General features: G+C 42.9%; 2 protein-coding genes across 7 annotated transcripts in view; one reads left to right on the plus strand and one right to left on the minus strand.

Moving 5' to 3' along the window:
• LOC146784261 (beta-1,3-galactosyltransferase 2-like) overlaps nucleotides 1-25,844 on the plus strand; it is a 250,783-nt gene that overhangs the window by 33,019 nt on the left and 191,920 nt on the right. The gene's annotated exons all lie outside the window — the stretch shown is intronic.
• The window catches only part of LOC146784262 (uncharacterized), a 179,824-nt gene continuing 161,834 nt past the window's right edge, over nucleotides 7,855-25,844 (minus strand). For both annotated transcript variants that reach the window (XR_014970806.1, XR_014970805.1), the window contains exon 4: nucleotides 7,855-9,838. The gene's annotated coding sequence lies outside the window, so the exon portion shown is untranslated. The remainder of the gene's footprint in view (nucleotides 9,839-25,844) is intronic.

Raw genomic sequence — 25,844 nt, forward strand, 5'->3', positions numbered from 1 at the left:
GAGCAGGCTCTGCCCCGTATTCGTTTTAAATCTGTTTCAGGACATCAGGTATTACCGCCATTGACGGAACACCATGTGTTTTTGTGTAGATAGCAGCAAAGACTGTGCACCATGAGGTGCAGTCTTCCAGATGTGGTGTTATCCCCATTGGTAAACAAATTGTTAAAATTCTGTGTTTTTCAAAACGGGTAGTATTAGGAAATACTGCTTCGATTTGAGTACTTTTTTGAGCTAATCAGAATGGAATTTGTTCACGTTTTGCGGGCAATTTACCCATGACTGAGTGTAAATTCTGTGGAGTAATTTTTAACGTATTCACCTGATGAGGTGCTGGATTTTGAATTGTTAATGGTTGTTGGACTGTGAAAGTCCGCATGACATATTGATCCAATTGTCTATAAATCTCGATTAACTCCTGGAGTTGAGCAAGTAAATCTATGTCTGACATAGTTTCAATGTCAGGATGAGGTGTATAGCCGGCTAAAATCGGCCATGTTGCTCCTGGTCTACCTAGTGGACCGAGCTTGGTAATGTGATTGTAATGTTTTAGGCGCCTTTAAACCAGAGCTCATGCTCCTGGTATGTGAGTGGAATTTCAATATCCTCGAAAGGAATATATTTCTCAGGTGGTTCATCTTCTTTGTAGAAGTGAAACATGTGTTACTGGATTTGATTCTGGGAATGCTATCCATGAATAGAATACCTCTGTTTGGTGAGATTCATGTGCCTCTATCACGAAAACTGCGCTACCACCTCTTGGTGTCAGACCATGAAGTAAAGTTAAGTGTTGTTTTACATCCTCTAATGTAGCTTTCTGTAGCCAATCAAGGCAAAGTTTCCCTACACTGTAAGTTGTTACTATCCCCGGATGCTGTCTTTGGACATAACGTGGGTCTGGCCTATGAAAGGTAAAACCTTGTGTTTTGTTCAGGAATCTATCTTGACAGTTGTATGTGTCTAAGGGCCAGAGCAACCATTTTTTCCATTCAGGATCTGATCTGTTATTATTCAAAATAGTATGTACGTCGACCTCCGACTGTGTAGTGCTTTCACTTGTAGGTGCAGGTATAGACGGAGTGTTCATGTCTTTTATCTAGGCTATTCCAAGGCATGATGTTTGTTGGACAGTGTCATTCAAAAACATAATTTGCTCAGGGATTATACATGCTCCAAACAAAGCTTATATTCCCTGTACTTGCCAATCTTTAGTACCCCAGACAGTTTTCGTCTCAATGTTGTCTTTCCAAAAGTCGTAACCCTGTCTAGAAAGTTCGGCAATATAGGGTGTGGAATAAATCTGTTTGGTATTCGTTAACATATTTTTCATTCCTGTCTTGTTGACATTCTTAAAGTAAAGTGTCTCTGCATTTGAGATATTAAACCCTGAAAAATATGGAAATTTCATTGCAAATGTTTTCGAGCTATCCTTCGGTGGCGTAGGACAATGTTCCCATTGGTTATACCTAAATATATTTCTAGGTGTTGCAGATTTATGCAAGAAATGATGACCATAGTGGTTATAACAATACAGTTGTTCATAGTCTGATGAACCTTGTAAATATTCATTATTAGTGAGTGCAGTTGACATCTCTAGATCAGACATCATATTATTAACAGTCTCGAAGTCCCAATCATCAGAAAAGGTACTGGCGGTAATAAAGTCACTTAATGAAATTTTAAATAAATGTGGAATCTTCAAAAGCTCTGACGGGCCAAAAATGTCATATTCGGTTTTTTCCCAAACTATACCATCAGGTATAGGAATCGCTGTGATGTTCACTGCTGACAAGTCTCTTGCTTCACGATGGGATGATTTGTGTGGTTGGAGAAGTAAGTTCACTCTTTTACTTGCTGTGTCCATTTGAATATATCTTCCATTAATCAGCATACCCAGAGTTATTACCAGAGCTAACCAAAGTAGAAAGAAGAATATTCCCAAAACAATCCATACTTCAATCCATGGTGAAACCAGATAAGTTTTTCCCACTAGATGAAAAAAGTCTGTTGCTTGTTCTTTGAAAGTTCTTTGTGCTGGCGTTGTTTCAGGCTCGCTGGGATCCTCAGAAAACGTATCAAAGTTCATGAAATAGCCAGAAGCAGTTCTGTCAATGGTCGGAATTGCATCCGTATTTGATGAAATTGCTGGAACCAGTTGATCACTTGTTACTTCGTTGTAAACAGGTTTATCTGGACGAACTGTTATTTGGGTCTCAAGAGGTACAAGGTCCATAGCATTGTTGCTTAGTCCTCTATTTCTTACTGTCGAATCTTCAAAGGTGATGAGCCTCTCAGTTTGAACCTCTTGGATTGTAGCTTGAGGAGTGCGTCTGCTACATTGGTGGAGTCCACTTGGCCTACTGTTCAGTATCGGCCAAATAGTGTGGTTTGATCAGGTCGATGGACACAAATCTTCTCTCCTTTTTACCAGCAAGGGTTGGCAAAAGTATTGTTCTTGATGTGTGGATTGCTAGGACAGGTACTGGTTGTCTGTATGAAGGCTCAAATTCCTTCTTATCCGCGATCTTTTCTCTGACTAGATCCCCAAGCTTTGGGATCCAGACAGGCCTTGCAGGGACGGCCGGATTTTTCTCAGTGGTGGTTGGCTTCAGGACCAAGTTGCTTTGTTGCGTTCTTAGTTCATTTAAGTCCTGTAAAACAGCCAAACGATCTTTGATATCAAATTGTTTGTTTTCCACCACTGTGCCTTTCATATCTAAGTCCGGAACCAACATTCTAGTTTCAAACAGGACCTCATATGGAGTGACACCCCCTAGAGAACTTCTTGGCAAGTTGTTTATTGCGCGCTGGACCCCACATAAATGTTTGACCCACCCATCACCCGAACCTAATACCCTAGCTGTTATAGACTGCTTTATGTCCCGTTTTTTTCTTTCCACAACAGAATTTCCCTCAGGATGAAATGGAGAAGAATACCGCAATGCTACGCCCAGACCGGCCATGGCTTCTTTGTAAGCCCTAGAGCTAAACGCAGGACCCTGGTCAGAATATAGTGTGCCTATTGCGTATGTGCCGATAAAAAATAGCAAATCTTTTATAACTGTTTAAGCGTCAGCCGAGCGCTGAGGCCACATCCATAGGAACCTAGACTTAGTGTTTCTGGGATTGCATTCGTCCATGAGGACGCATGTATATCGTTAGTCTGCTGCTATCTAACAATGGTGTCTGAACTGGGTTGGCTACATTGCAGTCAGGTGTCTGGTGGCGTTCTGTACTGCAATCTCTATTGCATGCTATACAGTTATTAATGAAGATGTGAATGAGAGTATTCATCCCTGGCCACCAGGACATCTCTTTTATCTCTAAAATTATCTTTGAGATCCCCTGATGTATCAGACCCTCTCTCAGATGCGCTTCGTAAATCAAAGCTGCTCTACGTTCCCTGTTTGGAATTACTCTATACCCCACTCCAGGGATTCGAGAAAACGGAACACCATTCGCATCAATTATATATGAGTATTGAGTGGAAACCTTTCAGGTAATGCCGCCCCACTGCCTTTGCTTGATGCATTGACATCCAGCATTATTTCGCTGTCTATTTTTGTTTTTGAACGAGTGATTGCAGCTACGGAAGCCGTTTGCACAGCCCCTTTCTCAGCTTCATCAGCCAATGAATTCCCTTCAACGTGAACGCCATCACGTTGGTGACTCAGCGTGTGTATCACGTGAGTGTTCTGTAGTCCGTTTCGCAACTGAACTACTTGTTCCCAAAGCAATTTGTGCTTGATTGTGCTACCTTTTTCATCTTTGAAACCATTTTGAATCCAATTCTGTAAATATTCATTGCAAGATTGAACACAGCAAAAAGAATCGCACACTATCAGTGTGGGGAATTCGTGATCTGTATTTTCAAGTGCCATCTTAAATGCTTGTAGTTCAGCTCGCTGAGCTGTACAATCTCCTAGAGATTGTGTTTTTGTGACCATTGGTCTGAATTTGCCATCTCGCATGCAACCTTTAACGATAGCACACGCTGCACTGTAAGCTTGTTTACTCCCCGTAGCGGGCTGTGCAGATCAGTCAGTATAAATTATAAATTCGAACTGGTCAAGAGGGAGAATTTCAGTAAGCAGAGGACATTCGTGTTCATATTGCAGGAATGCTTGTGTTTTTAAATATGGATCAAAAACGTATTCAACATCAGTTGCAGCAAGAGAATTAACCCATTGTATCCATCTCGGATGTAAAGCTTTTGCATTTGGAATGCTCACCTTTGTAACTGCCTCTAGGGCTGGTACAGGAGTCACAACCATAATGCGTTTCCCCTGTGCTAGAGCTCTTTCTTTTGCTACAGCGGTTTGAACTGCTGTCAGATTTTTTTCTGTAGAAGTGAATTTCATTTCTGCTTGTGTATACAAGTGGGAGTTGTATGCAATTGGTATTTTTTCACCTTCGTTAAAAGTTAAGGAGGTGAATCCGCATTGACCCGGAATTATTCGGATCACTAAGTTGCGTATGTTTAAGCGTGTTTGCAAGTGTTTTGTTGCTAACATGTCTGTTTGGAGTGAACACAAAATGTCTGTGTGTTTTTGTGTCCAATGTGTGATTTTAAAATCAGGTTTGATTAATTCGTAGAGAGGCTTAACCCTTTCTGCGTAATTTAAAATGTAAGTTCTTCCAAAATTCAGGAAACCTAGAATCGACTGTAAAGTTGGCTGTCAGGCTTTTGCCTTCACTTGATAGTTCATATCATAGGAAAAGGACGTTGAGGTGGGCAATTCTTGACTTTTTAAAGTTGAATTTGTAACCCTCTGAGGCGCAGCCCAATATTATGGTGCTCACCCTGTTCAACTGCCTATCCAGGTCAGCGTCTGTCAGATATATATCATCGACATATGACAATGCCTCGTCATCATACGTTTGTAGTAACTCTGTTACCCTTGCTGAGAATAACCCCGGGCTGTTTTTTAATCCCTGGGGCAGTCGACAAAAATGACCCTGGGTCCCCATTATAGAGAAAGCGGTCAAAAATCTGCTTTCTGGTGCAATATTTTGACAAAAGAAACCGTTTGAAATGTCTAATGTGGTTTTATATTTTTTACACACAATGTTATTCATTAATGCTGTATCGTGTGCATTTTGCACTGCAAATGTTTTGCAACAAGAATTTAAGTGTCTGTAATCCAAAACTCGACGATATGTATTGTCTGGTTTGGAGACAGGAAACAAAGGATTGTTCATTGATGAGGTGCATGTTTCATTCACCCCCTGATATTCAAGTTAATCTAAAATCTCCCTGACCTGTTTTTAGCTTCTTGCTTAACCTTTGTGCAGTCGGTTGATTTTTTAACTGGATGTTATGGTGAGGTGAGTCCTCATCCCATCCTACATGATTTTTATACAGTGCTGGGGCTTGGGCTACTGCCCATTTCCTGGCTAATGTATATTTAAAATGAACTGGAACATGGTTGGAGAAGGCAGGTATAATGATGTCCTCGCCATGTGGGCTCTCCCTGACAAACTCTAGTGGCCAGTCCTGTTCTGCTAGAAGTATATCATAACCCTTTGAAAGTCGCTCCCAAAAGAGTGCTTTCACTTTTCTTGGTATGTCTCCCTCCATCCTGAGTGTTATTTCATATAACCTATGTGGAGAACTAACCCTAGTGTCTACAGTCTCAACTTGTATGTCTTCATTCAAGTCCACTGTCTCCAGAAGTCCCTTCAGGTTCTGGCAAGCTATTGTAACTTCTGCTGCACTGTCCAGCATGGTCTGGGCCCATTCTCCGTTCTTGAGTTGGGTTCTCAGTATTCTCGGCATATCTGATCTTCAGACCTGCTATCTTTTTCTTGGAGAATTGAGGTTTTGCTTTATTTTTGTGAACGTGTTGATCGTCTTTGGACTTCACGCGTTCTTCCTTGTTTTCTGACCGTCCTCTTTTTTCGGATGTCTGTGACGATATCTGAAAGGTATGAGAGGGACGTGTATCATAATCTTTATATCTGTCAGGTTTTCTCAAATTATCCCTATTCCTGAGGTTGTAACTCCTTTCAGAGGGCTCCTTCTGTGGAGGAGACCTGCCTCAGGAATGAGAACACTTCTCTTTGGAATTCTGTTTGCTATTTTGCCACTTCTTTTTAGAAGAGGTAGGAGTGTTTTTAGGAAAGACCTTATCAGGACTTTCAGACAGTTGTGGTTTTACCGGTTTCCCTTCCAGACTGTCTCTGCCTAATTCCTCATAGGATTTTTCAATTATTCTGGCTAGTTCTTGAGGTTGTTCTGTTACATCAAATTACCTTAGTTTCTGGCGGATTGCCACGGATGCTGCTTCTCCTTTAATATAAGATAATATTATTGTTGAGACCTGGTCGAAATTTTTTCAGTAACTTCATACCTAAATTCAGAGCAGGCTCTGCCCCGTATTCGTTTTAAATCTGTTTCAGGACATCAGGTATTACCCCCATTGACGGAACACCATGTGTTTTTGTGTAGATAGCAGCAAAGACTGTGCACCTTGAGGTGCAGTCTTCCAGATGTGGTGTTATCCCCATTGGTAAACAAATTGTTAAAATTCTGTGTTTTTCAAAACGGGTAGTATTAGGAAATACTGCTTCGATTTGAGTACTTTTTTGAGCTAATCAGAATGGAATTTGTTCACGTTTTGCGGGCAATTTACCCATGACTGAGTGTAAATTCTGTGGAGTAATTTTTAACGTATTCACCTGATGAGGTGCTGGATTTTGAATTGTTAATGGTTGTTGGACTGTGAAAGTCCGCATGACATATTGATCCAATTGTCTATAAATCTCGATTAACTCCTGGAGTTGAGCAAGTAAATCTATGTCTGACATAGTTTCAATGTCAGGATGAGGTGTATAGCCGGCTAAAATCGGCCATGTTGCTCCTGGTCTACCTAGTGGACCGAGCTTGGTAATGTGATTGTAATGTTTTAGGCGCCTTTAAACCAGAGCTCATGCTCCTGGTATGTGAGTGGAATTTCAATATCCTCGAAAGGAATATATTTCTCAGGTGGTTCATCTTCTTTGTAGAAGTGAAACATGTGTTACTGGATTTGATTCTGGGAATGCTATCCATGAATAGAATACCTCTGTTTGGTGAGATTCATGTGCCTCTATCACGAAAACTGCGCTACCACCTCTTGGTGTCAGACCATGTTTTATAAGTTTTAGAGTGATGGCGCTACTTAAATTTGGTGGGATGTGTATAACACCCACCTCGTCTTCATTAAGACCTGTAAGGTCAGTCGCAGCTTGACCGTTGTTGACAATAGGATTGTCGTTCTCCGACATTGTTTAATGAACAAGTTTCAAGGAAACAAAGATAAGGTGCACAATATTTTGGAACACTGTATCCTTCAACGTTGAACAAAACCAAACAGCTAATACATAGGACTTTTGTCCTACTCAGCTATGGCGGATATTATCCCTACCCACTCCAGACGTCTTATGGAGTTTTATGAGTAGAGGGTCTCTGAGAAAAGCACGATTGAGTTACTTCAGTATCTAGCGTTAAATTAGTGCCTTACCAAACCGTTGGGCGCCATGTACTGTAGTTCCTATATCCCTGATAAGCTCTGCACATTGGAATAACATACACTATAGATTTGACATAGGACTAAGGTCAGTATGTCTCTATCGAGTATATTAAACTTAATTACTTGTGTGTGCTAGCTATCTCAGAGGTCACTAGAAACTTCTCGAATATACAAGAAGGGATTAGTCTCTGACAACCGCATAAACATGACAACTTTGTTTCCTTTTAGAATTGGAACAGTCTCAGAATCGTAGAAACAATAGATAACAGTTTCACCTAGTCAATCGTCCATGCTTTGTTTCTACAGAGTTGCACAGAAATAGAGAGACGGGCGTTTCAATAAAAGGGTTTATTGAACAGTCTTATTTCTCATGCAAGAGATATGAATTGCTACAATCGTAAGATAGACTGCGAAGTACAATATGTACGAGGTTAGCGGTAATATTAAATAATCCTGCAATAGCATGGTTTGTAGCTATGACATATATTAATCAAAATACATACATAAATAACATAAGCTAAAATGTGATACTCATCTGATGCTTCTAAATTGTTCTACCCCAGTGTACCTAACCTAAGTGTAGTACGAGGTTTGAAGTAGGTGCCATTTCTAAAGTATAGCTAGCTATATTTTTAGTTTAGCCAAGAATTGCCAAAAGTTTCTCTAAGTTCTAGTCAGCTCCATACCTTAGAATGAGAGAGGTTGGAATCTCTTTTCTGGACTCGATAGTCTAACCCCCGCAAGGGAAGTCAGAGAGCACTGGATCTGGATTCTCTGTGAGGAGGATGGCAGCGTCAGGTCAGTGCATCAGGCTGGAACTCGATCTCCTTCCGAACTTGCCGTGGCGAACCGCGTAGTCTGAGTTGGATCGAATCCTCCGGGAACCGCAATTTGCCAGGGCAAGTGCTGGTATATTAATACCTTGAAGGTGTCTAGGAATGCCAGTATTGATGTAAAAGTCTGGCAGAGGAACGTCATGAATGAACCCCTAAGGAATAGATGTTCATGCATACTTAATGAGTTCTTAGAGAAATCAATATTCAAGCTGAGGAAAATTCCTAAAAGCTTAAGGGTCTGGTTTTCCAAGAATTCGTTGTGACGTGGATGGACGGATGTAGGCGGCCATGCCTGTATTTGGTACTGACAATCTCTAAATAAGGGCCGGATTTCTATGTACAAATAAGGGCAATGTGAATTGTACCTATATAAGGGCATAAATCGGGAAACCTATATACGGAATCTAAATCTGCACACAACAGGAAGTGGTGTTCCTGTGTGACTGACCACTGGCAGTGAGATTTACATTTTTCTACAACACCATGTCTAAAGATGATGGGAATGAGGATCTTGGTATCAGGAAGTTGACATTTCAGATAAGGAGCTGGAGATGTTGGCTGAGGAATGTGTGACACACATGGACCAGTTGTTTGGCAAGTCATCTTTTTCAGTACCTGAGGCCCAGAAAACCAACATTTTGGAACAGCATCCTGGAAAAGTGAACTCTCTTGGTGTCACCGAGAGGACCATACCAGAAATAAAGAAACACTGGATTGACCTAATATCCTGTACTAAAGAGAAGGTGAGCAGCAGAAAAGCACAGGCGGTGGTCCCTCCAAACATGCTCCTCCACCTCCAATGGAATCACTTTTTGAGGGAAAATTTGAAACTGAAAGTGTGGTGGGAGTATCAGAAATTTTCACCTCCGATCGCGCAGGCAGCGGCCAAGGTAAATTGTTTTCTTATATAACATTTTCCATAACATATTGTTTGTTAGTCTTCAAGTACAAGATCTTAGCTAAAAAAAAAACTCCATTTAGATGTTAGCTGTTATTTGGCTATACATTATGGGATTTATAGTACAAGTAAGTTATATGGTGTGCTCTGTGTTGATGTATAAACTACCCATATTTATATATAACCTTTCATGTCAAAAACACATAAATCGAACTATCAACAATTTGATTCAAAGTTAGTAACCATTTATTTACAATAATTATATGCATACATTTGCATAGATCGCACCCAGGATGTGTCTCGAACCACTCAGGTTGATGAAGCTAATGACACACAAGTGCAAATTGAGGACAGCACAATTGCTACTCCTGCGCCCATAACTCAAACTCCAACTAGTAGGAAAGAAAATGTGGCATCACTACCATACTTTGAGGAAGGTGATGAGGAGCAAACACAAGGCAGGAACACAACTTCTTCTGTGTGCAGGACACACTAATAATATAGATTCCAACAATGAACAGTTCACAATGAAGATGTCTCTGATGACATGTCAGACAGTTCTCGAATCAAAATCAATCATCACAGTACAGCGCCTGCAAGCCAAACAGATAAAAACAGTGAATAGCCATCTGCAAAGCATGTTGCATTCAATACTGCAATTTCAGAAAGGTCAAGATCGTTGGATAGCTGCCATGGGGAAGGAGCAATGTACGCAAAGCACAGGCACAAGCAGCACATGGCACGCTATGACGCATTTACAAAAATAATAATTCAATTGGCAGTAACCACCACCTCTCTTGCCAGGTGAACTTTGAACATCCAAAATGACACGGGGCACTGCTGCCAAGATGAAGCATGCAGGCTGGTCCAAGTGACCAAAGCTCTGGAGAACATTCGGACACATTACCTGTCTGTCCCCAACATATTACCATCACCTGAAAATAAAGACGCCTCTTACCTCATTGGTATACCTGTGTCTAATGGGTGTTGTACAAGGTGAATATGCAGACACAAATCTAGCACAGATATATCCCCAACTCAACAGCCAAGTCCTGCTGAGAAGGTAGCCAACACCGGAGGTGAAAAAAGTAACTTTTGCATACACTCAGATGTGTGATACTAGGTTGTTATGTTTATGGTTTCAAACTGTGTTGCTTTGTTTAAACAATGGCATCCTATAAGGATACAGATGATGATGCATAATTACAAAACATTGTTACAACCTGAATAAAAATGTTATCTTTCAGTAATGAAAAAACAACACCGTCATGTGCATTGGCTTTTTCTTAGATGTGGTCCTCTTTCTTACCTTAAAAATAGTTGTTTGGAGATCTCTGTGTGTTGTGCTCCAACCTCTGTTGCACGTGTCTACTGATTCTGTAGTTGTGCTATTTCGTTATCTGAGTTTTATTCTGGCTTTATGTGGATTTTGTCTAGACCCTTCCTCATGGCTATGGTGTGAAGAACAGCACACGTGGCAGTGATTTTGCAACAGGTTTCTGGTTTGTAAAGTAGTGCTCCACTTGCGTGGTTTTATGTGCCCTGTTGTACTGCCTTTCAATTCTGGTTCTTTGATTCAAGTATGGTGTCAGTATCCAAGGAGCGCAAGGCATTGTCTCCTTAAATGGTGTGAGAAGGAGAAACTATTAGATTATTTTACAAACATACTATTGAACACTCTATGAATTAACGTTGTAATTCTCATACCAAGTAAAACACCGTCACCAATTTCACCCTGAGACAGATGGTTATTTATTCCACTGTGGTGCAACATAAAGGAGTCATATGTGCTGCATGGGAATCTGGCTACAAGGTCAGTTATGATGCATAAAGCAACACAGCCTATCAGAACATTGAGTGTTTTTCCTGTTTCTATAAATAAATTAATTTGCAGGCGGTACACATGGCAATATGTGTTCCATTAACACAACCAATAAGGTTTGGAAACTGTGCTACCCGATAAAACATTTGTTTTGTGTGTTGTGCATCTTGAGGAGTGTTTGGAAAAAAGCATATTGGTTCACTTTGCCAACTATGATTTCCAACAACCTACGAAAAAAACCTAGTAAATGCATTTTGTGACAACCCCCCCCGGCACTGTTTTAACTCCCTGGTAAATGCCAGAAGCTGAAAGGTGTGGACAACACAATACCTGAACATGTGCTGGAATTGCATTGCTTTTGATTGTTGGGGTTTGTAGCTGAGGATGTAACTCAGCAATTAAATCCAAAATTACCACAGTACTCAGTCTCTCCTTCTGAAAAATCTCCTCCTCAGTCTGAATGAGAGACTCCCAACAAGAGGCTAGAGAACAGGAAGGTGCAGGAGAAAACATTCAATTTAAAAAACAGGGGCCCCTGGATACAATTCGTATATTTGGTTCACAGCTGAATTGAACAGCTGCTGGGGCCTACTCTGTGGGGGCATTTTAAGATAAATATATGCTGCCCTTTGATATGGCGCCCACGGCGATGCACTATCCAGAGGAACTTGACACAGGATCCTATTTCTCCTTTGTGTAGTCCCTGACATTGGTTGTCCATTCTAACATGGCGCGTATTTAGATATACATTAGTTGCATCATTTGGTGCACCTTTCCTAAGCCTGGTCTGTATGCTTTTGTGTCTGTATGCTTTTGTGTGTGATAGAGATTCACCTACACCTAGTTTATCCCCACAGAAATCTATCATCTACGCTGTCCACCCAGTATTTTAAATATGAGGAGCCCGTTTTTATATGGCGCTTAGTTTTACCCGGGTTGTCCTCTCACGTTGACCCTACAATCTCGGGCTATCTGACCCACTTCAGGGGCACGCAATGCTGCTTTCACACAAATGGAGGCTCTATTCCACCCAGGGCCAGACTAGGCCCTGGCAATTAATTCTGACTGGCTACTTGGTTGGGGGGTAGGTATGGGCTGCTGGTGGAAACACTGCTGCCACTTTTGGTACAGGGGGCTGATATTGCAAACCTCTCTGTGCCAAAAATGTCCCCCACCGGTCTAAAACCAGCCCCCACCCTTCCGGCCCTCCAGGAAAACGCCCTATGCCCTGCTACGGCCAGTCTGGCCCTGATTCCACCTCACTCCAGTACATGCGGACGAGAGGGGAGACGCTGACACAACAATTTGCTATAAACAGGCAAGAACCTTTCGACTCTGATGCTTCTCACGAGCCATCATAACCCCTTTTGCTTCACCTGTTGCTTTTCCATTAATTTACAGACAACGTTCAGTCTCCCTCATCGCAGTTGGCTGTCCGGGCAAACGTAGGGATCCTTTTCCTTTATTTGCATGCACTTACCATGTAAGGAGCATAGTTAAGTCAAATGTATGACGATACAACACAAACATTTACAACCCATGCCTTTACAATGCAGTTTTTACATCGCAACATCCACTACAACGCATGATTTTACATCGCATGCCATCACAATGCATTTTTAGAAACTACATTTACAACGCATTCCATTACAACGCATACCATTACAATGCATACCATTACAACACATATTACTTTTAGGGTACGTGCTGGCTAGTGTAGGGATAAAAATTACTATTCCCACTCCAGTGAGTGCAACAGTAGGGTAAGTGTTGGATAGTGTAGGGGAAAAAATTACTATTCCCACTCCAGTGAGTGCAACAGTAGGGTAAGTGTTGGATAGTGTAGAGGTAAAAATTATTATTCCCCATTACTTACCATATATTGCGTTGTAATGGCATGCGTTGTAGTGACATGCATTGTAATGACATGCGTTTTAGTGACATGCGAAATAATGGCTGTGTTGTAATGGTATGCGATGTAAAGTATGTTGCGTTGTAATGACTGTGTTGTAAAGGTAGTGCGATGTAATGACTGCGTTGTAAATGTTGTTTCCCAGTCAAGTCTCACTATTTGGATTACGGAAGTATGTCTCACCATCATTTACAACTTAATATTCAATATATCTGCTTTTAATTTAATTCAGTATTTCATTAGTCATCCCAACGCTTAGTATCTCAGTTATTTGTTCAACGTAGCATTTCATTGAGCCTGGTTGGCTAGAGCTATTGCAACATACTTACCAAGCGACCCACATATGGGCACCTGTAGGACATCCAGTCCATTGACAGTAGCTAGGCTTCATGCACTATATTCGATCTCCAATGGACTAGTTATCCCACCATGTACCACCAGCATTTTTCATCTATACTGAGCAGTTTATTTCACCTGCCTTGCTAGAGCTGTTATAGCATGCTGGTTTAGAGATTCACATTTGGCTAACTGTGAGCTATTCTAGTCCACAGATTATGGTGCCGATTACGATGCTGTAAAAAATGTCCCCGTACGACTCGTATCCGGTCTTTTTACCGTACGAATCATACAAGTGCCGTACAAACTGCCAAGTACGATTTGCATGGGAAAAAGTCCATACGATTCGCATTGGGAATAATTCCCCACACGTCCTCGGGTCGGAAAATGTGTCCGACACGTCCCTGGACGATTTACCGTACAAACGTGAAAAGTGAAGTCCGACCGCGCAAGTACGATCCAATCCGTGCGTCCGATGTTACAACCGTATGGAAAAAACACCGTCTGCACCGAACTCCCATAGCAACCATGGAGACATGTGCCCACATACACGCCGTACCCCCCCCAGCCCCCGTGAGTACGTGCCGTACCCCCCCAGCCCCCGTGAGTACGTGACATACCCCCTCCAGCCCCCGTGAGTACACGCCGAACCCCCCGTGTATGGACACCCATGTATGTACGAGTCGTACCCCCACCCGTGTATGTACGGTGCGTACCCCCAGCACGTAGCGCTGGGGGTACGCACCGTACATACACGGGTGGGGGTACGACTCGTACGTACACGGGTGTCCATACACGGGTGGGGGTACGCACCGTACATACACGGGTAGGGGTACGACTCGTACGTACACGGGTGTCCATACACGGGGGGTTCGGCGCGTACTCACGGGGGCTTGGGGGGGGTACGGCACGTACTCACGGGGGCTGGGGGGGGTACGGCGCTTACCGGGCCCCCTGATCTGCTCGTTCCGCGGCGTACTTCGCTTTTTATTGCCGTCCGGACTGCTGTCGGTTCGATTCGTACTTCCTGGGTCGTGAAACCCTGCCTGAAGGCGTCCCGACGTCACGTCGGAGCAGTCCCGGATCACATTCGTATGTATATTTTCGTCGGTCGGTGTTTTGTACGACTCGTACGGAAATGGTGTTTCCGTGCGAATCGTACTTGCTTGTTTGTGAAGTTTTACAACCGGGTACGAGTCGGACGGAGAAAAGCCTCCGTCCGACAGTTCGTACCTGGTTTTTCCAGGATCGTAATCGGCACCTATGTATACATTAGATGTATTTCATTTGTGCTTTACAGGAGCAATTAATTTTTGGGTACCACGCCGAATATTTATTCATGTTTCCTTCTCTTTTGCCAGTACGACATTAAGCCAGTTGCGGCGGCCATTGCCCAAGCTTATATTATTTTCACAGACATTTCTTTGAAGTCCAATGCAATAGAGACAGGTAAGATTTTACACTCTCAGGCCAACCTTCATGCAATCGAACATGCGATTCTATCCACCGCACAGTCGCTCAAGTAGTAAATGTCCCTGTTTTTTATCACCTTCTGCACACAAGATATTGCCAACTTTGACTCCCGCCCATTGGTGTACCTTCACGAACCAGATGTCAGGTTAAGGCCCTTAACCCCAGGGGCCTTCCATTCCATTAAAGCATCATGGCTATGTTTTGGCAATTTTAGGTATTCCACAACTTTCCCAAGTAGTACATTTATAGCATGGCCTTAAGCGGTACGATTTCACTGGGAATATTAAGATCACCCTTATTATTTGGATTCTGCCATGTATGACACTCCATGAGCATGGTTCATTTTCATCCATGCTGCACGTTCTAATATATATATTTTTTTGTGTTTCAATTTTTTATTGAAATGTAAAAATAGGAGTAATACATACATTATGATAACTCTGTGTATTATCATACAATAAATATATAAGAACATTGTTATATATGAGCGTAGTGTAAAACTTTCGGAATAATTAATCATATTATATAATTTAATGAATACATAAACATATAAATGCAAGGACAAATATTTGGATTTATAATGAGGCCATAAAAGATTAAATTAATGGAAGAGGGGGAAGAGAGGGGTAACGAAAGAAGGGATCACAAAAGAAATCGATAAGTGAAAAATGTACAAATATGAAGCATAATACAATATGAGTATGTTCCAAGGAGAAAAAGACACACTAGAAAAGCAATGCGAGTATGTAAAAGGTGAATATAAGGGTTAAGTAATTTCATTTGATGTACATATATTTAAATGTATGAGAGGAAATTCTAAAAGATAGATAAGATAAGGTAAGATAAAGTAAGAAAAAATACGTCAAATACTTACCATAACATAAATTAATTAGGCTGATTCAAAGAAATTAAAAAAAGCAATATTCTGTGACATAAACAAAATTAAATAAATTACATTATGTTACAGGTATATGAATATATTGTTACAGGACCAAGGGAGATGAAGTAGGAAAAAGAAATACAAGATAAGGATAGAAAAAGAGAGTGAAATGGATAATATAGAGAAATGTACAAACAAAAAATGAAACCATAGGCATATTGTGGAGAATGTAAGTGTAAGCAGAGAAACACACATGTATACTATATTAAAAGATACAGAATTACATGTAAAAGTTCTGGTGAATAGCTATTAAAAACAACAACAAATAGTAGATATCTTCTTCCGTGCTCAGGACGGCATAAATACAATATGTGTTAAGGTTTATAACCACCAATAATGAATAATGAATGAGCATAAAAGGAAGTAGAAATTAAATTACTGCGTAGAAGGATCATTAATGTTAGCATCGGTATTTGAAGCTAGAAAAGGTGACCATATTCGAAGGAAGAGATAAGATTGATCCTGTATGTTGTATATCATACGTTCGTAGGAAGCTGTTTGGATCATGGCCACCATCCATGTTTCTTGTGATGGTGGTTGAGGCGATTTCCATTGCCGTAATATACAAATTTTGGCTGTAGCTAAGGCTGTGTGTAAAAGTCGGGCTTGTGGCTTAGAAAGTGATTGTGATTGACGTGTATCATGCAGAAGAATGGTAGCATGCGAAAGTGGAATTTGTAGAGGCATCGTGGAATGTAAGGTTTTACCTACATAATTCCAAAAGGGGTTGGATCACAGGACGTCCACAGATGATATGAGAAATGTTACAAGACGTACTATCACATCTCCAGCAGTTAGAATGGGGAAGCAAGCCAGCTTTATGCAGTTTTGTTGGTGACCAGTGCCAATCATGTAACATCTTGAATAAGCAAAATTTCAATCGTGCTTCATGAGTAACTTTATTGAGATTGCTAAGAATGTCAGACCGTTCATCAGTATAAGAGACCGATAATAAGGTTTGCCATTTAGTACGCAAAGTTTGCGATAAGGGTTGAGAAAAAAGATGCAAAGTGAGAGTTTGGTAGAAGCCAGATGTAGCTCCTTTCATCTTACCCCAAGTGTGGAGATACGTCACAATTGGTGAGTGTAAGAGCCATGGTGGAGGTCCTAGACTTCTTCGTAAGGATTGTCGTAACTGGTTATATTTTGAAATTTGAATATCAGGCAAATTAAATTCTTCCTGCAGTTGGACAAATGATTTAATATCACCGTTTGAAAAAGTTGATCTAGGGTGGAAACACCTGCTGCTTCCCAAATAGGCCAAGAAATTGATTTTCTATTAATACGAATTGCAGAATTATTCCATAATGGTTCTTTCCTATGGAGACGAGGATGTGAGCCCAGTAAGCAGTGTGCCCTTTGCCAAGCGGCACGCATAGCCGACAAAATAGGATTAGTGGAGTCTCGGGGACGATATTCAGAGCCATATAAAACAGAAAGACCTGCTTTTGTTAATGAAAGGTAGTGTTCAAGATGTACCCACTGTGGCACATTTGATGAATGTGGAAGCATATATGACATTTGAGAAAGTTGTAATGCCAAAGCATAATGTTCCACTGAAGGTAGACCTATTCCTCCATAGGATCGATGAGCCTTTAGTTTTGAAGCTGAGACACGGGGTTTGGCAGAGTTCCATATAAAAGATTTTATCTTAGAATCAATCTAACGTAACGTAGATAAAGGGACCTGGATAGGGAGCATGCCGAGGACATAATGAAAACGAGAAAGAGTAACCATTTTCACGGCTTGAACCCTGCCCCACATTGAGAGACCCAATGCCTTCCATTTTTCAAAATCACGTTGCATTTGAGCAATGAGGGGATTGAGATTATCCATAACCATGCCCTCTAGACCTTTGTTCACTAGTATGCCCAAATATTTGAGATGAGAAGATTTCCATTGAAAGGGAAAACCTTGAATGGCTGCTATTGTGGTCCCGTTCGAGATGGGTAGCGCTTCGCTTTTGTTCCAATTAATTTTGTACCCAGAAAGGGAGGAGAAGTCAACTATTATTTTTAACACAGATGGTAAAGAGGTGGAGAGATCTGTGAGTGTAAGAAGAATATAATCTACGTAGAGATACATTTTGGATTCACCTGTCGGAAGAGAAATGCCCTTAATATAAGTAGATTGTCTTAAGGAGGCAGCTAACGGTTCCATGGCTAGAAGAAAGAGTAACAGGGAGAGAGGGCAACCCTGACGAGTACCTCGATTGATAGAGAATGGATCTGAAATAAATCCCTCACAATTTACCTGTGCCGAGGGAGTGCTAATATATTTATGCATTTTTGTTTAGTTCAGGGAGTCGCTTGAATTCTTCTGTCAGTCACGTTTTTTTATTTTTTTCACAAATACTGGTGTGTCAACCTTTTCTCTTTTTTCTCTCCCATCTACGGGATCTTCATGATACCTTGGCATTTCATTTTTGATATTGATAAGGGGTATTTAGGGCACCACTTGAGGTCACTCCGGCTCCAAATCACCTACTGATTTTAATGAGAATGCCATTAATAGGATTGTTGATATTATACGAGTTGTGGGCATACATATCATGTCGTTTTTGTTTCTTTGTGTTATTTTTAGAGACTGATGTGATGGCTTCCTGATGAAGGCATTCCTGTGAAAGCGCGCATAGTGTCATTACACAGTCAGCTCTATAATATCTGAGACATTCACATTATGAGCTAAATTGAGATTGTATCATGGTTCATTGAATGAATGTCTTTTGTTTTCAGTCAGATGTACCCAAGATTAGCACATTGAATAGGATCATATGACCGATAACTAACCTATCAAATGTGTTGGAAAGGCGTTCTCTGGGGGGGCTTCGGAATACGTTCCTGCCCACCCGTTGACCCACCTCTCCCAGAGTTAGGCCGAGCAAGGGCGGGGAGACCCTTCCTGGGAGGGTCTCGTACCTAGGATCGCACACGCTGAGCTTGCACTCTCGGACAGAGGGACACCACACAGTAGTTCTTCGTAAGACAGTATACTTTATTGTTAGCTTTAAGGGATCTTTATGATCCGAAATGCAGGTATTGAATCAGTGCCGCAAGCGGCGGCGGGTTCGTGATGGGGGTATGGGGGTAGCGGGACAGTCTTTGAGTTCCATGTCTCTGCGGAGTATCCTTCGCACAGCTCTCAATCCTCGAGCTGGGGGATGTTGTTTCTCTCGGCAATCGCTGCCAATTCTCCTGGAGGAGAGTGCCGCGAGTCACTCAGCAGGCACAGGTGGTTTCGGAGTCGGGGAGCCGTGACAGCGTCAGCAGGGCTCAGATGGTTCAGAGTTCGGGGAGCCGTGACAGCGTCAGCAGGGCTCAGATGTCTCAGAGTTCGGGGAGCCGCGACAGCGTCAGCAGGGCTCAGATGGTTCAGATTTCGGGGAGCCGCGACAGCGTCAGCAGGGCTCAGATGGTTCAGATTTCGGGGAGCCGCGACAGCGTCAGCAGGGCTCAGATGGTTCAGAGTTCGGGGAGCCGCGACAGCGTCAGCAGGGCTCAGATGGTTCAGAGTTCGGGTAGCGTTCTTCGGTTCGGGGAGCGATCGAGCCGCGACCAGGTCAGCAGGCTCTCGTCGTCCAGGTCTTCTCTTCCTCCCGTCCCTTCGGCACCCCTTGTTATACTCCCCCTCCTCTTTGAAGTCCGGAGTCCTCGCTGAGAGGGGTCTTGGTGCCTGGGGGCGGTGTGTCGGGATTTCCTGTCGCTCGGCCCTTTGATCTGTTCAGGTGGGTCTGGAAGGTTCTCCAGACGCCCAGCAGGCGAGGCGCCCGCTCACCGGGGGCCTGGTGGCCGATTGAAACCCTCCTTGGGGAGGAGACCAGTGGTGTGACAGGGACGGCGCCTCCTGGTCTGGCTTGGGGGTTTCTCTCTCCCTCGGCCGGGCATGCGTGGTGGGGTCTTGGGTGTTGCTGGGGCCCGGCCGGCCATCGGGATGTTGGGCCATGGTGGCCGGAAGTCTGTGACATCGGGGATCAGGTACGGTTGCGGGGTGGCTTGCTGGTCGGGAGGGCCCACGCCACGAGGCCGGTCTCACAAAATGTATTTATTATCTCATGAATTGATCATTGTTTAGGGCACTGTTTATATAAATAATGCACTATGATGTTGACAACTCTACACTTTTAAATACTGTTCATAAAGTATTAAAAAATTATTTTGTTTTAATAACATTGGAAGTCTCTCTAGTCATTAGATGAATTGTAGTTATAATGCCTATCATCTGTTAGTCTAAACATTGTATGCCTGCACATTTTTATTATTTTCTTCTTGCTTAAGTCTGTTTCTAAATAAGGATTAACCATTCAATACAGCCGGAGAAACAGTGGGCTTGGAGAGTAGCGTGGGACTTGAAACAGAGACTCAGAAGCGAGGGGTGGCAATGTGAGACTGCAGGAGGAAACTCAGTAGTATGAGATCACCATCAGGGGCATAGCATTTAATGGTGCAGCAGATACAGGGGCACCAGTCCCCAGGTCAATGTAAGACGGTCCGAGGAAACTCAGCAGTATGAGATCATCATCAGGGGCATAGCATTTAATGGTGCAGCAGGTGCAGGGGCACAAGTGCCCAGGTCAATGTGAGATTGTCCAAGGAAACTCAGTAGTGTGAAATCACCATCAGGGCATAGCATTTAATGGTGTAGCAGGTGCAGGGGCGCCAGTGCCCAGGTAAATGTGAGACTGTCCGAGGAAACTCAGTAGTATGAGGTCACCATGGGGTTACCCAAGAAATCCATGGGATTACACTTAATTATGCAAGAAGAGTAAAATGGGGCGAGAATCAATTTTGCTCTGAGAAATACTGCCTAATGCAACACAACACACATAGCAGGCATGAGCTAAATGTGCGCTTGGGGTAGGATTTTTCACCCAATTTGCTCTCAGCATTTAGCGCTATTTGGTTTTCACGAAATGCACCCTCCTATCCAAAATTGATGCAAGGATGCATTTTGCGTTAAGAAATAGCGCTACAAGCAGTAGAATATGGATAGCGGGTGTGAGCTGTCTCTCACACTCGCTAAATATGCTCTCGCCGTTGGATTCTCTCCCAAAAATACTCATAATTACTCAAGAAGGAGTGATTCGAGAATTATCTGCGTCAAAGAGTAACGTGAAAATTAGCGAAATTACTCTGATTACTCTGGTGTAATTAAAATCACTCCCAGGCCTAGTCACAATGTGGGATGAATGTGGGTTCAGGTGCAACGGACTGGGGAGAGGGAGGCTAGGGAGTGAAATGCTACAATATGTGTGGGTTCAACTGCACAAGGCAGTAGAGGGGTAGGCTTGGAAGTAAGAGTCAACTCATCAGTGTGTGTTCCTCAGTATGAAATTACAGGATGAGACTGGAGAAAGGGAGGCTTGCCAGTACGAGGTAACAATAGAGGAGGAGTGTGGATTCAGTAATATGAGGTTACACCATGAGACTGGAGGGAGGGTCTTGGGAATATGACCCCACAATATTGTCAAGTGGGGGTGCAGCTGCACAAGGCTGGAGAGGGAAGCCTCGGACGTAGGAGGTCTCAGTATGGATTCAGCTACACAGGTCTGGGGAGGGAAAGCCGAAGGAGTAAGAGGTCACAATATGGGATGGTGATGGGTTCAGCATTATGAGATGAGAGTGGGAGGCTTTGGAGTGACTGCTGGCCAATGGGCGGTCAGCAATATGGCTTGTGAATAGAGGCGACAATATGGGATCTTTGTACATGGCATTACCTAGTCTTGTGGAAGCCAAATCAATTATATCTTCCAAGTTGGTGGCACTGGACATGCTTTAAAGTCTATCAATTTGTACGCTTGAGAAAGAGATAACATCAGATCACAAGCCTGAGGTAATCACAAAATACATAAATGAAAAAAACATTCAGCAAAGGGCTTTGTGTCAGCCTTTGTTACATTGACAGTGTTTTTTCAGTCCATTCTTTATCTTTGTTTTCAGTTTAGTCACACAGTTAAGCTACATCTTTAGGCTACAGTAATTCGAAGCTAATAGTACATTTTCTTTGCACCAATAAAAATCTTAATTTTCTGTGATGTGCTTAAAATCTGAAATGAGTTGTGAGTGCTAGAAAGCACTTATACTTTTCTATTTAGATTATATAGCACGGATAATTACAAAAATATTACATGGATATGGCCAACATGTTTATGTGGCATGTTCTACTTTTTATTCTATTTATTGTTTTCGTGGCATATGCTTACTATAAAAACAAGTAAAAAATAACAGTCACAATTAGATTGCCAAAGGCCAGACCTCGACGCTTTGCCAATGCTTTTTTCTAAGTGTAAAGGAAGAAGCCTTTGTAAACCTCATCCTGAACTGATTGCTAGTTTTCATCATTTTGTGTTTGGATGTGATTGACGATAATCAAATTTTGGCATTCTTTTCTTTGCTCTTATTGTCATTATACTTGGTTTTCCACTGATTTTTAATGTTCTGTTCTTTTGTTTTTATTGGTAATATGTTCTATGTTCCATAATTCTGAACCCCCTATTCTATTTTACCTAATTTGCTGTTTCTATCTCTTATTTCATTTCTACACTTTCATTTAAATATAATTTGGAGGTTGAAGTTCATCATTTCTCACTCTGTTCTTTTATTGGATGGTAAAGATGCTCAACATCTTGCCTTGTTACTAAGATCAACCAAACCAATGTGAGTCAAAGATAAACTTACTGGACCTGATTTACGTCCATGGTCTGGAGTGTTGACTTCTTTGCTACCAGCATTTAAGGCAGCATTGTCATCCTATCCAATAGACCATGACATCCTCCAAAACATAGACAAATCACCCCTTTCCCCATTCAGTTACATTGAAAAGCCCCAAATGTCAGTATGCTACAGTTGCCTCGCCCCGTGGCATACTGAAGTTACGCCAAAATCGATCCCTCTGAAATCAGTGTAAATATTGACAATGCTTCATACTTGTTCTATACTTTCTTGTACAATCTATCATCTCAAAAAACATTCCCGGGCTCATGGCAAAGATAGCGGATGGGTGAGATACTTTGTCCAGTCTCCGTCCTCGCCACCTCATTAGCTTGACATAGCACCCTTCTTGCCGAACCTGCCTGATCCCCTCGATTGGCTGAGTGCAGAAGCTACCGATAGACGAATTCGGCAATGCTGCAGTTCTCAATTGCAGCACTGACTCAAAACTGGGGAACGCGGCCCGGAGGTCTGAATAGTTGATTCCGGAGGTTGGATAGCGGATGCTGGAGTGAGTCAGTGAAGGGCGGCCCATCCGTGAACCTCCTGAGCCACATACCTATGGAGGCCGGCGGCCAGAGCTGTCAACATATTCTCGGGCTGGGAGGCTCCCTCGGATGGGAGTAGGTGGTGAGCCCGCCGCTGCTACCAACACCTCCGGGCGCATCAAGTGAGGAAGAGGCCCGCCCCAGGCCTAATAGTGCAGGCACTAATGGATCGTTTGTGCGCTAGCTGTGTTCTCGGGAGTGTCTATCACTCTCTGAGGGGGGGGCGGATGTCGGAGGTCCCCCCATTTACTGTTGCACAGGAGAGGTTCGCGAGAGGTTGGAGAGTTGTGTGCTTGTGGGCAGCCATCTTTCTGCTTGCCTGGATTGCAATAGCTGCGACCAGGGTGAATGGTGGAGGAGGAGATCGTGAAGGGGGCCTCAAGCGGCGGCCCAGCGAATCAATCCCTTCGAACCTGGCACCCGTGAAGGCCCAACTCTAGTGTGCAGCACCTTCACTGTTGGTGCTAGGTGGATAGCCCTGCTGCGATGGAGAGCTGTCTCTCCTGCGGTCGTCCTGCACCAAGTACAGACAGCCATTGGTCAGCTGGCCTCAGGCCTAATTGGGTCTTGGGGACCCCTACTCACCATCACTCTTAAAACCGGTTATCTATTTTAGCGACCTGGGTCACTTTATGGCTTTACCTGCTTCTGCGACATTATCCAGGAAATTCAGGTTCTCAGCTTCATTGTACAGGGTGTAAATTGCCCTGTCGAGTGGGCTGCAGTACTATCCCTCTTGGACCAATTAGGCTGCAACATATGTCTACTTTAAGAGGCCCATTTACTTTCTAAAGACACCCCGCATGCAGTCCCACTGGTTTCCCCATCAGATTTAGCCTTCAGGTCCCTCCCAGAGGAACGGGGTAGCTATCCTTCTTCCTCTGAGGTTCCAAGGCAAAGTACTATCCACTATTACTGAAATTAAGGACAGTTTGAGTGCATTTCAAATGCAATGGGACACCTTTTGTTTTACCCTGGTTAACATTTACACCCTGAAGGAATGGCAAGAACCCTTTATAATTAGCTCTTTAATGTCTGCCCTTACTACTACTGATGCGGCCAAACTAATTGGAGGAGACCTGAACTTGGTGATGGACCCCAACCTAGATTGTTCCAGACAATGTTTCAGTCAAGCAGGAGCCTTTTCTGCCTCAGGTCTGCAGTGGTTGTCGGATTGGGGTGTTGCGACATATGGCACCACCTCCACCCCTTATCCAGAGATTACACCTTCTATTCAGCGGCACACAAAACGTATGCCCTAATTGATCACTTACTATCATCCTCATCTCTAATAGCTCGTGTCAAAGAAGCAGTCGCCGACTCCTGTCGCTCTCGTCCATGTCCCGATCTCTTTGACTATCCAATTCGACGCCACTCAATCCCTCTCATCTCACTGGTGACGTTGAGATACGATACTGCTATCCCCCTCTACAGTCAGCTCCTTGTGCTCCTGACGGATTATCTTTAAATTAACGATTCCGGGGAGGTTTCTTTGCCATCGGTTTGGGAGGCTATAAAGCTTGCGATGAGGGGCGAACTTATCACTATCCCTGCGTCTGAAAATCGTTAACGCCAGAGAAACGTCGGCTCTTGGAACGCTCTGTTGCAGAACTCGAGGATATACATAAATGCTCAGGTGCCCCTAGAGTCTGCCGGGAACTGGAAGAGAACAGATACCTTCTAAGACACCTGGATCTGGACAGGGTCGAATATTCCCTCTTGCACCTAAAACATAAATTTTACTTGGGTAATGATCATTGTGGATGCATGTTAGCTCATCGACTCCGAAGCCAAGTCCACTCTGTCTCCACAATTATATTGTATTGTATTGTATTGTAATTGCATTTGTATAGCACCTACTACTGCTGACAAGGCGTCAAAGCGCTTTTTCGGCGAGTAGCACGCTACTCCATGACCCATAGAGGATTAGTGTTGAATTATTCAGAAATCTCCTAGGAGACAGACAGGCTCATTCCTCACTTTGGTAAGGCCCTAACAAACTTGTCCTCTAACAACACTATTTGTATAAAACTTCACTCCCTCTCCTGGCCAAATAACGAAGTTCACAGTCCCTATTAAACACAGTTTAAACAGTTTACAGCAGATTACTGCTGTCTCAGGAGGGAAGGGGGGGGGCTGGTTTCACTGACTTGTTAACACAAAATGGTCGCTGGTGTGCACTGCTTAACATACAGGTCTTAGCACAGAGCAAAGGAGACATTTGGAGGGAAAAACTGATAGTCACGGGGAATGAAAGGGAAAAACTACAGAGTTTGGACTGCAAATCTCACAATTCAACAGGTTAAATGGAAGCAGACTCGGGCAGGGAAAACCACAAGTTTGAACACAAAAACATGGGATAAATTATGCAATCACTGGCAGGTTAAACAACAATTTTAACCACAGGCAAAGACAGTTAAAGAAATTTAAAAAGAAAAAAATAAGATGATGCGATCGCAGGTAGGGAAAATCGTTTTTTTAAAACTTTTTTTGGAAAGAGACAGCACTAGTCTGCCTCCTTACCACTTCCTGGACCTGGCTCACTGCAATCATTATCCAGAACAACAGTGGAAGCAGTCTGGCCATCTATCGCCTTCCTGTCTGTATCAAGTAACAGTGGGAAGGTGGGAGTACTTTGTGTGCGAAGGGCCACATTTCTAAAGAACTTATTCACCAATTTTACAAGCCCATTGATATTTTAAAAAAAGCAATGCTCAAAACCTACAGGGCAGAGCCCTCAACCTTAGCTTGGTATATCTCTAGGGCAGGGGCTATTGGTTTGCCATTGGATGCATGGTGTTCCTTGGAAATGACACCTGTGACCTGCTTGAGTTTAAGAACCATTTTCTTGATATGGGGCT

Source organism: Triturus cristatus, chromosome 11, assembly GCF_964204655.1.
Source record: "Triturus cristatus chromosome 11, aTriCri1.1, whole genome shotgun sequence".
Taxonomy (NCBI): domain Eukaryota; kingdom Metazoa; phylum Chordata; class Amphibia; order Caudata; family Salamandridae; genus Triturus; species Triturus cristatus.